General features: G+C 46.7%; 1 pseudogene; it reads right to left on the bottom strand.

Annotated features, from left to right (window-relative positions):
- Nucleotides 1-11,283: 11,283 nt before the first annotated feature.
- Nucleotides 11,284-12,457, bottom strand: LOC142461035 (E3 ubiquitin-protein ligase Mdm2 pseudogene; annotated as a pseudogene).
- Nucleotides 12,458-12,663: the final 206 nt, after the last annotated feature.

Genomic DNA, 12,663 nt, shown 5'->3' with positions numbered 1-12,663 from the left:
TTACCCTTGATCATTTCCCACCAGGCCTGCCACTCCCCCTTCTCTACCCTTTGGGGTCCCATGTTTTTCACTTGTCCCTGGGTTTGTTAACACCACTTCCTTACCCCCCCTACCCCCCACCCCAAGTCCCCCTGGAACTGTCGGTCCCGTTGTTTTTCCTCCAGATAGTTCATCCAGCCTGTCCTATTCAGACAGACCTGTGGAGTCACTAACATGCACGAAAACTAGGCAGAGGAACACAAAGCAACAGTATATAACCAGACAACAAAACAACCAAAACAAACCACTGAAAAAGAACAGAACAAAACAGTTCGCAAGAGAAAAGCTTGTAGTTAGTTCAGGGATCTTTGCTGGCCCTTAGGAGCGTTTTCCAGTCCAGTCTGTTGGGGCACCACGCCCTGGCCCCAAAGTCCACTTTCAGCATTCCCTGGGGACCTTGCCACTCCATTCCCTTGCTGTTCCGCTGCACTCCCCCAGTGCATTGCCTCGGTGTGGTGGGATCAGGTCAGGTGCAATTCCCACACTGTGTCTCCGGTTCTGTCCCCTGTATCGCCCTTAGTCACTGAGGGGCATCATGTCTCATAGTAGGGCCAGCCATGTTGTTCTCTCTGTGGACTGGCTGCTCTACTCGGGAACATCATCCTCACGGCCTGGTGGGCCAGGCTGTGCTCCACTCTCTCCTCCTGCCCCTTCATCTGCTCCCGTGTGCTCTGATCAAATATGTCCATCTCCCATAGCTGCAGGGTCAATGTCGTCCTTTGGAACAAGTTCTTTTCGGGGGAGGGGCAGGAATCCACTTAATTTATGGTGCTGGGGCCTGCCTCCCAGACCTCTCCACCGGTTCCGTCCTCCAAGCCGGGATAATGCATTCACACCTTGCGACACTGGGTTGAAGTCTGGTCCCACTTTCCCTGTGGAGATATAAACAATACCCTCCCCTTGGGTGGATTAATGCCCCATTTCTGTCATGCTGATTGTACTTACCTCAGGGGACTCATGTTGTACCTGTCCCTTTGGGACTGGCTTACCTCGCTTAGCATAATTCCTTCCCGCTCTTCCCATGAAATAACATGTTTCATGTGCTCATCGGTGCTTTTCAGTGCTGCATAATACTCCATTGTGTGTATGTGCCAAAGTTTGCTAATCCACTCGTCTATCGATGGAAACTTAGGCTGTTTCCAAGTCTTTGCTATTGTGAATTGTGCCGCAATAAACATTGGAGCGCATATGACTGGTCGTGTTTTATTTGCTGCTTCAACCGGGTATATGCCCAGTAGAGGGATGGCTGGGTCGTAAGGTAGATCGATTTCCATTTTCTTTAGGTATCGCCAGATTGCTTTCCACAGTGTCTGTACAAATCTGCACGACCACCAGCAGTGGAGGAGGGTTCCTATTTCACCACAGCCCCTCCAACACTTGTTGCTCTCTGATTTACTGATCTGGGCTAGCCTCAGGGGTGTTAGGTGGTATCTCATGGTTGTTTTGATTTGCATTTCTCTTATGGCAAGGGACTTCGAGCACTTTCTCATATATTTATTGGCCATATTGATCTCCTCTCTAGTGAAAGTTCTTCTCATTTCTTTTGCCCACTTCCTTAGGGGGTTAACTGTTTTCCTCTTTTTGCAGGTCATGATGGTGTTGTAGATTTTAGTAATGAGCCCTTTGTCTGACGTGTCATTACTAAAAATCTTCTCCCAGTCTGTGGGTTGCCTTGTCACCCTCTTGGCAAAGTCTTTCGAGGTGCACAGGTGTTTTATTCTTATTAGATCCCATTTGTCGATTTCCAGATCACCTGTGTGTGTCCCCTTCCCTGTTGCAGTGAGCCTATGTGCTCCCTGGGCCAGTGCTCTGAGATTAGTCCCGATTCCTTCCTTAATGGTCCTGATGGTTTGGGGTTTGACTTCTAGATCTGTGATCCACCTTGAGTGTATTCTTGTGCATGGGGTGAGGTAGACGTCTTGTTTCAACTTTCTACATGTGGATATCCATTGTTTCCAGCACCACTTATTAAAGAGGGCATCTGCTTCCCACTTGACGTTTTTGGGACCCTTGTCGAAGATCAGTTGTCTATATGCTGATGATTTTACTCCTGGGCTTTCTATTCTTTTCCACTGGTCTGAGTGTCTATCATTGTGCCAGTACCATGCTGTTTTGACCACTGTAGCTGTGTAGTAGGCATTAAAATCAGGCAGGGCGAGTCCTCCAATTGTGTCCTTCTTCTTGAGGAGTTCTCTGCTAATTCTGGGTTTCTTCCCTCTCCATATGAAGTTGGTGGTCAGTTTTTCCAATTCTTTGAAGAAGGTCGATGGTAGTTGGATTGGTATAGCATTGAACTTGTAGAGTGCTTTAGGAAGAACTGTCATCTTTACTATGTTCAGCCTACCTAACCATGAGCAGGGGAGCTTCATCCATTTGTGAAGGTCACTTTTGGTTTCCTGTAATAGGGTTTTATAATTATGCTTATATAGGTCTTTAGTATTTTTTGTTAAGTATATTCCTAGGTATTTCAGTTTGTTCTTGGCTACTGTGAAGGGTACTTCCCTCTTAATCGCCTCTTCCATGGCCCTGTCCGATGTGTATAGAAACCCTACCGACTTCTGTTTATTGATCTTGTATCCTGCTACCCTTCCGTATTCCTCTATTGCTGTAAGTATTCCAACTGTGGAGTTTTGGGGGTCTTCAATGTATAGGATCATGTCATCTGCAAATAACGATAGTTTCACCTCCTCCTCTCCCAACTGGATCCCTTTGATGTCCTTCCGCTGTCTTATGTTGTTAGCCAGAACCTCCAGAACGATATTGAATAGAAGAGGGGACAGGGGGCATCCTTGTCTTGTACCCTTTTTCAGTGGTATTGTTCTTGTCTTTTCTCCATTGACTATGATGTTGGCTGTTGGTCTTTCATAGATAGCTTGTATGAGCTTGAGGAACTTACCTTCCAATCCTATCTTCATGAGTGTTTTGATTAGGAATGGATGCTGGATGTTGTCAAATGCTTTTTCTGCATCTATGGATATTATCATATGGTTTTTATCCTTTTTCTTCTCAATGTGGTGTATGATATTGATGGATTTTCGGGTGTTAAACCATCCCTGCATCGCTGGGATGAATCCTACTTGGTCGTGGTGAATGATATGTTTGATGTTCCTTTGTATTCTATTGGCCAATATTTTGTTAAGGATTTTTGCATCTATGTTCATTAGAGATATTGGTCTATAATTCTCTACACCTGTGGGGTCTTTTCCCTGTTTGGGTATCAAAGTAATGCTGGCTTCGTAAAATGAGTTTGGGAGCTTGCCGTTCTTTTCTATGTTCTGGAATACTTTGTGGAGGATCGGTGTCAGCTCTTCCCTGAATGTTTGGTAAAATTCTGCTGTGTAGCCATCTGGCCCTGGGGCCTTTTTCCTTGGTAGGTTTTTGATGACACTCTCTATTTCTTCCTTCGCTATGGGTTTGTTGAGGTTCTTGATCTCTGTCTCAGATAATCTAGGGATAGATTGTTTTTCTAAATATTTATCCATGTCTTCCAGGTTTCTGAATTCATTAGAATACAAACCTTCATAGTACTTTGTGATTATCCTTTTTATCTCATTGGGGTCTGTTGTTATTGCCCCCGATTCATCTCTTATCCTGGCTATTGATGATTGTTCCTTTCTATCTTTGGTAAGCTTTGCCAGGGGAGTGTCAATTTTATTAATTCGTTCATAAAACCAGCTTCTAGTTGCGTTAATCCTTTGCATTGTTCTTTTGTCTTCCCACTGGTTTAACTCCGCCCTGATTTTTATTATTTCTTTTCTCTTGCTATTGGAGGGGTAGTTCTGTTGACTCTGTTCTAGTTGTTGGAGGTTTTGTGTTAACATATCTGTCATACGCCTTTCTTCTTTTTTCATGTATGCATTCAGTGATATCAAGCTACCTCTGATGACTGCCTTTGCAGTGTCCCATAAGTTTTGATATGTTGTATGCTCGTTCTCATTAGTTTCTAGAAATTTCCTGATATCCTCTCTGATCTGGACCTTAACCCATTCATGTCGCAGGAGATCGTTGTTTATTCTCCAATTGGTGACCCTTGCTTTTCTGGGTGCCCTCCTATTAATCTCCAGCTTTATGGCATGGTGGTCTGAGAAAGACGTCTGGATAATATCTATGTGTTTGAATTTACTCAGGCTGGCCTTGTGCCCCAGCATGTGATCTATTCTTGAGAAAGATCCGTGTGGATTGGAGAAGAATGTGAAACCTTTTGCTTTTGGATGAAAGGCTCTATAGATGTCTATCAGGCCCTGTTGCCTAATTACATTGTTTAGCTCTCTGGCCTCTTTGCTGAGCTTCTTTCCCTGTGACCTGTCTTTCTCTGATAGTGGAGTGTTGAAGTCCCCCACTATTATTGTTGTTTCCGTGATTTCTTCTGTCATTTTTTTAATAGTTTGTTTGACGAAATTTGCCGCACCATTATTAGGTGCGTAAATATTCAGTATGCTTATTGCTTCCTGGTTTACTGAGCCTTTGAGCATTATGTAATGTCCCTCTTTGTCTCTTTTTATGTTTTGGATCTTGAGATCCATTTTGTCGGAGATTAAGATAGCCACTCCTGCCTTCTTGGAGTTACCATTTGCTTGGTAAACTTTCTTCCAGCCCTTTATTCTCAGCATATGCTTGTCTGCTTGCTTAAGGTGTGTCTCTTGCAGGCAGCAGATTGATGGGTTATGTTTTCTAATCCAATCCTCCAGCCTCTTTCTTTTAACATATGAATTGAGCCCATTTGTATTCAAAGTGATTATTACAATCTCTGGCTTCATGGTTGCCATATTCTGTTTTGTGTTTTGGGTCTTTGCCTATCTTCCTTCATATCAGTGTACTGCGTTTGAGTGGAGGGTTTCTATCCTGTCCTCTTTTCCATCTGAGACCGTGTTGTCCTGGTGCGTGTTGCTGGCATGTTGGCTTCTAGATGGAGATGGGCTATATGGTGGTCTCCTGGAGGTTCTAGTTGGAGCTTGATCTTCTGGCCATAGTGAGTCAGCCAGTATGTTCTGCAGGGTCGGGTGACTTGCAGTATACTTTTTGAGTTCTTCCTTGTCCTGGAAGACCCTTATCTTACCCTCTATCTTAATGGATAACTTGGCAGGGTATAGGATTCTGGGGGAGGCATTTTTATCTTTCAGAATTTGGAAGATGCTGCTCCATTCTCTCCTCCTCTTCATGGTTTCAGCTGATAAGTCTGAGCATACCCTTACCTGCGCTCCTTTGTATGTGACTGTCTTCCTTTCTCTTGATGCTCGTAGAATTTTCTCTTTTTCCTCTAAGTTGGATAATTTTACAATTATATGCCTTGGCGTGTTCTTCTTGGTGTTTAGCTTAGCCGGCGTCCTCTCTGCTTCCTGTATGAGAGTCGGATTCTCCTTTGTTAGGTTGGGGAAATTTTCTTCCAGGAATTCCTTTGCTATCTTGGCGGTCGATTTGTGTGTTATGTTGTGTTCCGGTAGACCGATTATTCGAATATTATTCCTCTTCATAGCATCTGTCATTGATCTCAGGCTGTCTTCTGTTTCTTTAATTTTCCTATCTGATTGTTTTTCTCGCTTGCTTCGTTTGGTTTGAGCATCCTCGAGTTCACTGATACGGTTCTCAGCCTCCTCAAGCCTAGATATAGCTTCTGTGACCTTTTGTGTGGCCTCTGCTACCTCCTCTGTTAGTTTCTGCAGTTCCTTTTGGTGGATAGTATTCATCCCCTCTATTGTGGACTTCATCCCCTCTATTGTGCATTTCATCCCTTCTATCGTTGCATCCTTATTTTGGTTTGCTTCTCTTAGCTCCTGTATTAGTGCAAGCAGAGTTCTGAAGATTTCCTTTTGTGGCTGATCTATATCTGTTTCTTCTATGAGTGACGTTAGGTCTGTTAAAGTGCCTCGTTTCTCTGATTTTTTTGTTGGGAGTGATGTGGTCTGTTGATTTTTCCTTGATCCTTTAATAGGCCCCATGCTTCTGGGAGACAGGAGTAACCTTATTGTGTGGAGGCTCAGGCCACTGTGCCGTCTCCTGGGGTGGCTGGGGCGGGCTGCGGCAGGCTTAGGGCTGGCACTGGGGACCCAACAGGGCCCCAGATGGTGAGAGCTGGCTGGAGCTCACTGACGGCTCCTCAGGGACTGCAAAGCCGAGACTGCAGGTGGAGTGTTTGATCTGCCCGGGCTGTGAGCGGGCCCCTTGGATAGCTGCGCAGGCAGCTGCTGGACACTGTAGGGAACAATGGTGTTCGCTCTCCGCCCTTTTGGCGCGAAACCGCAGGGGGTAATGGCGCTGGCAAAGGAGGCTTGGCGCGAAACCGCAGGGGGCAATGGTGCCCTTCCTCTGTTCAGGCTCAGAGTCGCGGCCGCCGGGGTCCCCGCAGCACCCTGGGGAGGGCACCTACTCTTGTGCCTTGCGCAGGGGGGGGCCCTTGGTGGGCAGACTCAGCAGCGCGGGGCGAGGCGCTCCGCGGAAGCTCAGGGTCCGGGACAGGCGCGGGTTGGGCTATGGCTCCTGTTGGCGGGAAGTGCTCAGCGCAGGGTCCCCGCCAGGAGTGGAGCTGGCGCTAGGCTGCCAGGGGCTGGCGGGGGCGGGCGGGGGTGGGAGGCCCGCGCAGGGAGGGCAGGTGGAGAGGTCCGCGGCAGCGGTGCGGGTGGATGGTCCCCCGTGGGGGTCGCCAGACAACCCGCGGGTCCGCTCCCCTGAGCTTGGATGAATGGAGGGAGGGACGTGGGCCCGAGGGCAGATCGCTGCCCTGTGGGGAGAGGGGAACTGCGGGAGAGGAAAGCTTCTCTCCCAGTGGGGATCCGCGATAGGGAGTGGGGAGTGGGCCGCTGGAGTAGGCAGGGCAGGCAAGTGGCTCTGGCCTAGGCGCCGGGTTTGGGGATGGAGCCTAAGCCGGTCGCCAGTGAGCTCACGGCAGCTTAGTGGCCAGAGATGTCCCACTAGTCCGGTCCTCTTTCACCTAGACCCCTGCTCCGGACAAATACGTGGGGTAGGACTGGGGTGCTGACCCAGGGGGATATTTCACTCACCAGACTCTTACTATTCAGCTACCTGGTCGCCAATCCCGCTTTGTTTGGAGGAGCTCTCAGAGTATGCGGGTGTCCCTGTCGGCCATCTTCCCCCTTCCGAGGCCTTTCTTCTAAGGCAAACCTGATGCATTGACTTGAAAGTTACCGTTAACAGCACTCGGACCTATAGCGATGCTGTAGGCACAACAGAATGAAACACCACCTACTCCCCTGCCGTCCTCAAACCCGTTGCTGTGTTTGAGCCCATTGTTGCAGCCACTGTGTCAATCCATCTTCTCCAGGGTCTTCCTCTGTTTCATGACCCCTCGACTTTACCAAGCATCAGAGCCCTTTCCAGGGACTCTTCTACCCTGATAACATGTCCAAAGTCAGTGAAACTGTGTCTCACCATTCTTACTTCTAAGCAGCACGCTGGCTGCACTTCTTCTAAGACGGGTTGGTTTGCTCTTCAGCAGTCCATGGTCCATCAGTATTTTCACCAGCACCATATTTCAAATGCATCCATTCTCCATCGGTCTTCTATGTTTAATGTCCAGCTTACACATGCATATTGAAATTATGCAATTGAAAATACTGTGGCTTGGGTCAGGCACATCTTAATCTTCAAAGTCATATCTTTGCTTTCCAACATGTTAAAGAGGTCTTGTGCAGCAGATTTACCCAATGCGATGCATCATTTGATCTCTTGAATGCTGCTTCCATGAGCATTGATTGTGGATTCAAGCAAAATGAAACCTTTCTATCGTTTCACCATTTATCTAAAGCAGTGGTTCTCAACCTGTGGGTCGCGACCTCTTTGGGGTTGAACAACCTTTTCACCGGGGTTGCCTAAAACCATCAGAAAACACATATTTCCCATGGTTTTAGGAACTGAGACACCACGCTTCTATCCATCTCCAGGCAGGCGGGTCTGCCCACATGCAGATACGACCACATACGAGTACCCAGCGTGAAGACTGCTACCCATGCTACACCCTGCTTCCAGACAAAATTTCATTGATTTGTAATTAGAAATCAATATTTCACTATATATAATGCCATATTGTTTTGTAATTAATCACTATACTTTCGTTATGTTCCATTTGTAACTATGAAAACACATCCTACGTATCAGATATTGACATTACGATTCATAGCAGTAGCAAAATTACAGTTATGAAGTAGCAATGAAAATAGTTTTATGGTTGTGGGGTCACCATGACATGAGGATCTGTATGAAAGGGTCGAGGCATTAGGAAGGTCTAGAGCCACTGATCTAGACGATAGTGTGTCCTTTGGACCAAGGACTCCGGTTCCCTGCACAGAAACTCTCCTAGGACTCAGAGGAATTGCTTAACACTGAAGACAGTGAGAGATGCTGGCAGTGGGCTTGCCGGTCCCTTGAGTGACAGCTGAGTGCCTCTGGGCAGGTGGTTTGCTGGTGAAACTAAATGAGCTGGACCACTTGCCTGTGCAGTGCAGAGGTGTGAGTGTGCCCGGCCAGGAAATCCACGCTTCCCACTCTAGGCGGTGGAGGCGCTGGTAGCATGTAGCAAGAGAACCTTGCAGGCCCAAGTAGCATGGTGGGAGCCAGTGACTGAAGTTTAGGAATCTTGGGGTCTCATAGGTAGCACCAGAGCTCAGTGGCAGAGCAGAAGCTTTGGGAGCGGTGCAGGTCCCCAGCAGCATGCTGGTAGCCAAGGTAGTGGTGACAGGAACACAATATCTGCCTGAAGGGAGCGTAGAATCCAGACCAGAGAGACTACTTAAACAAATAAATTATATTTACTAAAATATATAGGATACATTTGAAGAAAAATAATATGAAATAAAAGAATAGCATGCCCTCAGAAAGGAAAACAGAAAGCATAATTGAAATTGTACTCTGAGGGACTGTTCTCCCAGGAATGGTTATATAAATCCTCTTCTGCCTCTAGGCCTCTGTTCTTCCCGTTCCTTTTCCCTGGAATACTTTCAGATTTTCTGCAACACTCCAACCATTTCCTTCAGGACTCTATTCAAATGATCCCTCATCAGAGAGGCTTCTCTAATGAGATCATAATTTTCACTTACCGTGTTTTATCCTTTCTTTTTTTATCACTCATCATTGTTACTTATTGTGTAGTAAATATTCCATAATATATATGTACCAGATTTTATCCATGAATCCACTGATGGACACTTAGGTGGGTTCCAACCTTTTGCTACTGTGAAAGTTTTATATCCAAGAGTAATTGTATATTAAGAAAACATCCTGGCTCACTCAAGATCAAGTCCATAAGTTTGATATTAGCCCATATTCCCAATACTAGTCCATAACTTCTACAGACCCACACAGCACATGCAATGATGATGAAAACAGGAAGATCGCAGGCTAGTGGTGAAAAGTTGTGTGGAAGCATCTCAGTGCTGGCATGGCGCTCCATGTGGCTCCTCCAGCTTCAGGGCTCTGGCTGTTCTATCCTTTCTTACAGCCAGCACTTGACATGATAGATTTAAGTACTAATTACTTACCAATACTCTCTCCCCCACCCCTACCTCTACCCCCAGAATGCCACCTTCCTTCCAGAATCATCCTTTGAGCACAGATTCTGTTTTGTTTGCTGCTGCTGTATCACCAACACTTGAGACAGTCTCTGATTCAACAGTGCCGACAAGGTGGGGGTGGGGGTGGGGGTGGTACAGTGCTCCAGGTAGAGAGAACAACAGATGTGAAGCAGGATGGGGCATGAAGCACTGAATTAGAGAAGGAAGGAAGGCCAGCGAGGTGATGGGAATGATGCAAAATGGCAAAGATCATGGTGAGGACTGAGACATTTCTACGTCATCGTGACGTACCCATATTCTAGATTATTGCAGCGTATTTCGAAAGTGGAGGACTAATACTGGATCAATGAAACTAGATTGGCATGCGTGATGAAAATGGCAACGTTCTCTCATATATTGGGGTCATGCTCATTACCCACCTGTGGTAGCTTGCATGTTGATATGCTAGTGTGTATTCCACCGGCATTTCAAACACCAGTATGGCCAGCAAGGGTAGACCGGTTCCAGTGAAGGTTCTAGACCAGCGGTTCTCAACCTATGGGTCGCAACCCCTTTGGGGGGGTCGAACGACCCTTTTACAGGGGTCACCCGATTCATAACACTAGCAAAATTACAGTTATGAAGTAGCAACAAAAGTAATTTTATGGCTGGGGGTCACCAAAACATGAGGAACTGTATGAAAGGTGGCAGCATTAGGAAGGTTGAGAACGACTGTTCTAGACTGACAAAAAGCCTCATGATCTACATTAGGAAATCAGCCAGTGAATACCCTGTTATATAATTATTAGAGTAACCAGCCTCTGACAGCTGTGGGGGGTCTGTAGGCTCAATTGTACAGTGATAATAAATAAAGATCACAGTAAAGTCATAGAAGATAGGAAAGGTAGGAGAGAAGATAAAATAAAGGAGTCAGACACATTTTATGGTAGTATGCTCACCTCAGCCCCTCTGGGGGGTCCACGTGGAAGTGGGAGACAAGAGGAGGAGAGCAAGAATATATTTCTAACCGAGGCTTATATAAACTTAGGGGCGTGCAAGTCCCGCTGATTACAGATAACCACACACATCACAGTAAGGGGTTATACCATAGGTAATACATCAATGGGAGGAGGACGATCTAGGGGTGCACATGCAATAGGAAGAGGGGGGATTAGGGGTACACATGTGACAAGATGGGCGGATCTTGGTCTTCCTTGAGCTGCCTTGACTTATTCTGAGCTCTCCTTCAGGAAAGCAATCGCTTTCCTTATCAGCAGGGAGTGGGCCCCACCTGCAGTGGGACAGACAATAGCTCTAGATGACTGAATGCCCTTAGGGAGAAAACTTCTAAGCAGCAGACCTCACAATGCCAGCGTGACAGAGAAACCTTTCTGTATCCCACAAGTACTCACTGACCCTCTGAGCTCTACTGATGAGGCAGACATTCCCGATATGCCCGTACTTCTATTTCAGTTCCCCAGTCTTACCTTTTTTCCTTTTGGTGTAAGAACTGCCAATAGGTATCCAGCAAATATCTCAGTGGTCACCACAGGGTACAGGTTATCTGACCCATAATCTGACTTGACTTCTAGGCTCTATTTTTGGGCTATTTAATGCTGGCCACCTTCCTTATGGGCCTGGAGGCCCCCTCTTCTGACCTCTGTAAGATGGGACAGAGAAGAGTCATCACCAGGGTGACCTCTTTATTGTCCTAAGGCGCTCCCACTTGAGTGCAAGGAGAGTGTTACAAGAATGCTGAGGGAAACAGGAAGTGTCGGGAAATATGAAGAATGAGTTTTACACCATCGCGCGCCAACACTGAAGCCAACACTGCAGGAAGTGCCCAACATCTGATACAATGGGGTGGGAGAGGAAGATTCATTTCATTCTCATGAAGCACACTTCCAATAGTTGCCTAGGGAGATTTCAGGATCATCTTCCAGTGAATCTGTATCTCTTTCCTCTGCCTCTCCATCATCATCTGAGAGTTCTTGTCCTTCTTCACTAAGGTTATAATCTTCACAATCAAGAGAATCAACTTCAAATTCTACACTGAATTGATCAGAAACAGAGTCGTGGTTCAACAAAACACCAGAATGTACGCCGGTACCAGTGTCAACATCTGAATCAACGGCACTTCTACTGACTCGCTGCCCCTGCTTCTTTCACGGCATATCCCACTGATGACACACAGCACAATGCCCTCGTCAAAGGAAAGGGAAACATAATCGGACAGGTGGCATTTTCCTTGTGCTTCAATAGCAAATTCCTCTGAATTGTCTTCCTTCTCACTAATTGCTCTCCTTCTAGATGAGGTAGTTGGTCCACAAGTCACATTTGAAGATGAAGGTTTCTCTTCCTGTTGCTCTTGCATAGAGTCCCTTTGGCCATTCCCATCTTCAAGCTTATACCTGTTCTCACTCACAGAAGTGCCAGAGTCCAATGGTCCTGTTGATTTGCTATTACCAAGTTTCTGTAGATCATTTTCCTGTGGTCTTTTACGGAGAAGCTTGGTTCCCCAAGCAAATCCAAGATTATTTGAACAATATACCATAGGTTGTTGCTTCTCATCATGTAATCATTTAGCTATAATATATTGGCAAAGATAAAAATATAACCTCTATCATAGTGTCTTTCTGTGCACCAACAGACTGCAATGGCTTTGGTCTGACCAGGGTCTCTTGTTCTGAAGCAGGAATCTTGCAGCAGCACCATTTGCCTGGATCAGATGGGGAAAGGTGCAGGGCGCTTGCAGCCAGCAATGAACACAGCCGACAAAAGACCTTGCAGGGTTGCGCAGGTGGGAAGGGAGAGGGGGTGAGGGGAAATCCTCCAGTCTTCCCTTTTCCCTTCATGGTGCCCATGGAAGTCTGGGTGACCTCTCCACTCGAAGGGCCCGCGCCGCTGGGGTGCAGCATGGCCTCACTCAGCAGAGCTAGGGCTGCCCCTCGGGGCCGGTTTCTTGTCCCACCCCCCTTCCTGCTTTGCTGGGTCTTAGAGGTCCCAAGGGAATGGAACCGGTAAAGGTCAAGATCACCAACTTTCTTGTTTTCACTACTGGGACAAGTCTAGTGATCTACATTAGAAAATCAGCCAGTGAATACCGTATCACCGGTATATAATC

This window comes from Tenrec ecaudatus, chromosome 11 (assembly GCF_050624435.1).
Source record: "Tenrec ecaudatus isolate mTenEca1 chromosome 11, mTenEca1.hap1, whole genome shotgun sequence".
In the NCBI taxonomy this organism is placed as follows: domain Eukaryota; kingdom Metazoa; phylum Chordata; class Mammalia; order Afrosoricida; family Tenrecidae; genus Tenrec; species Tenrec ecaudatus.
Note: the sequence above shows the minus strand (reverse complement) of the source record. Positions and strands in the feature narration are given on the sequence as shown.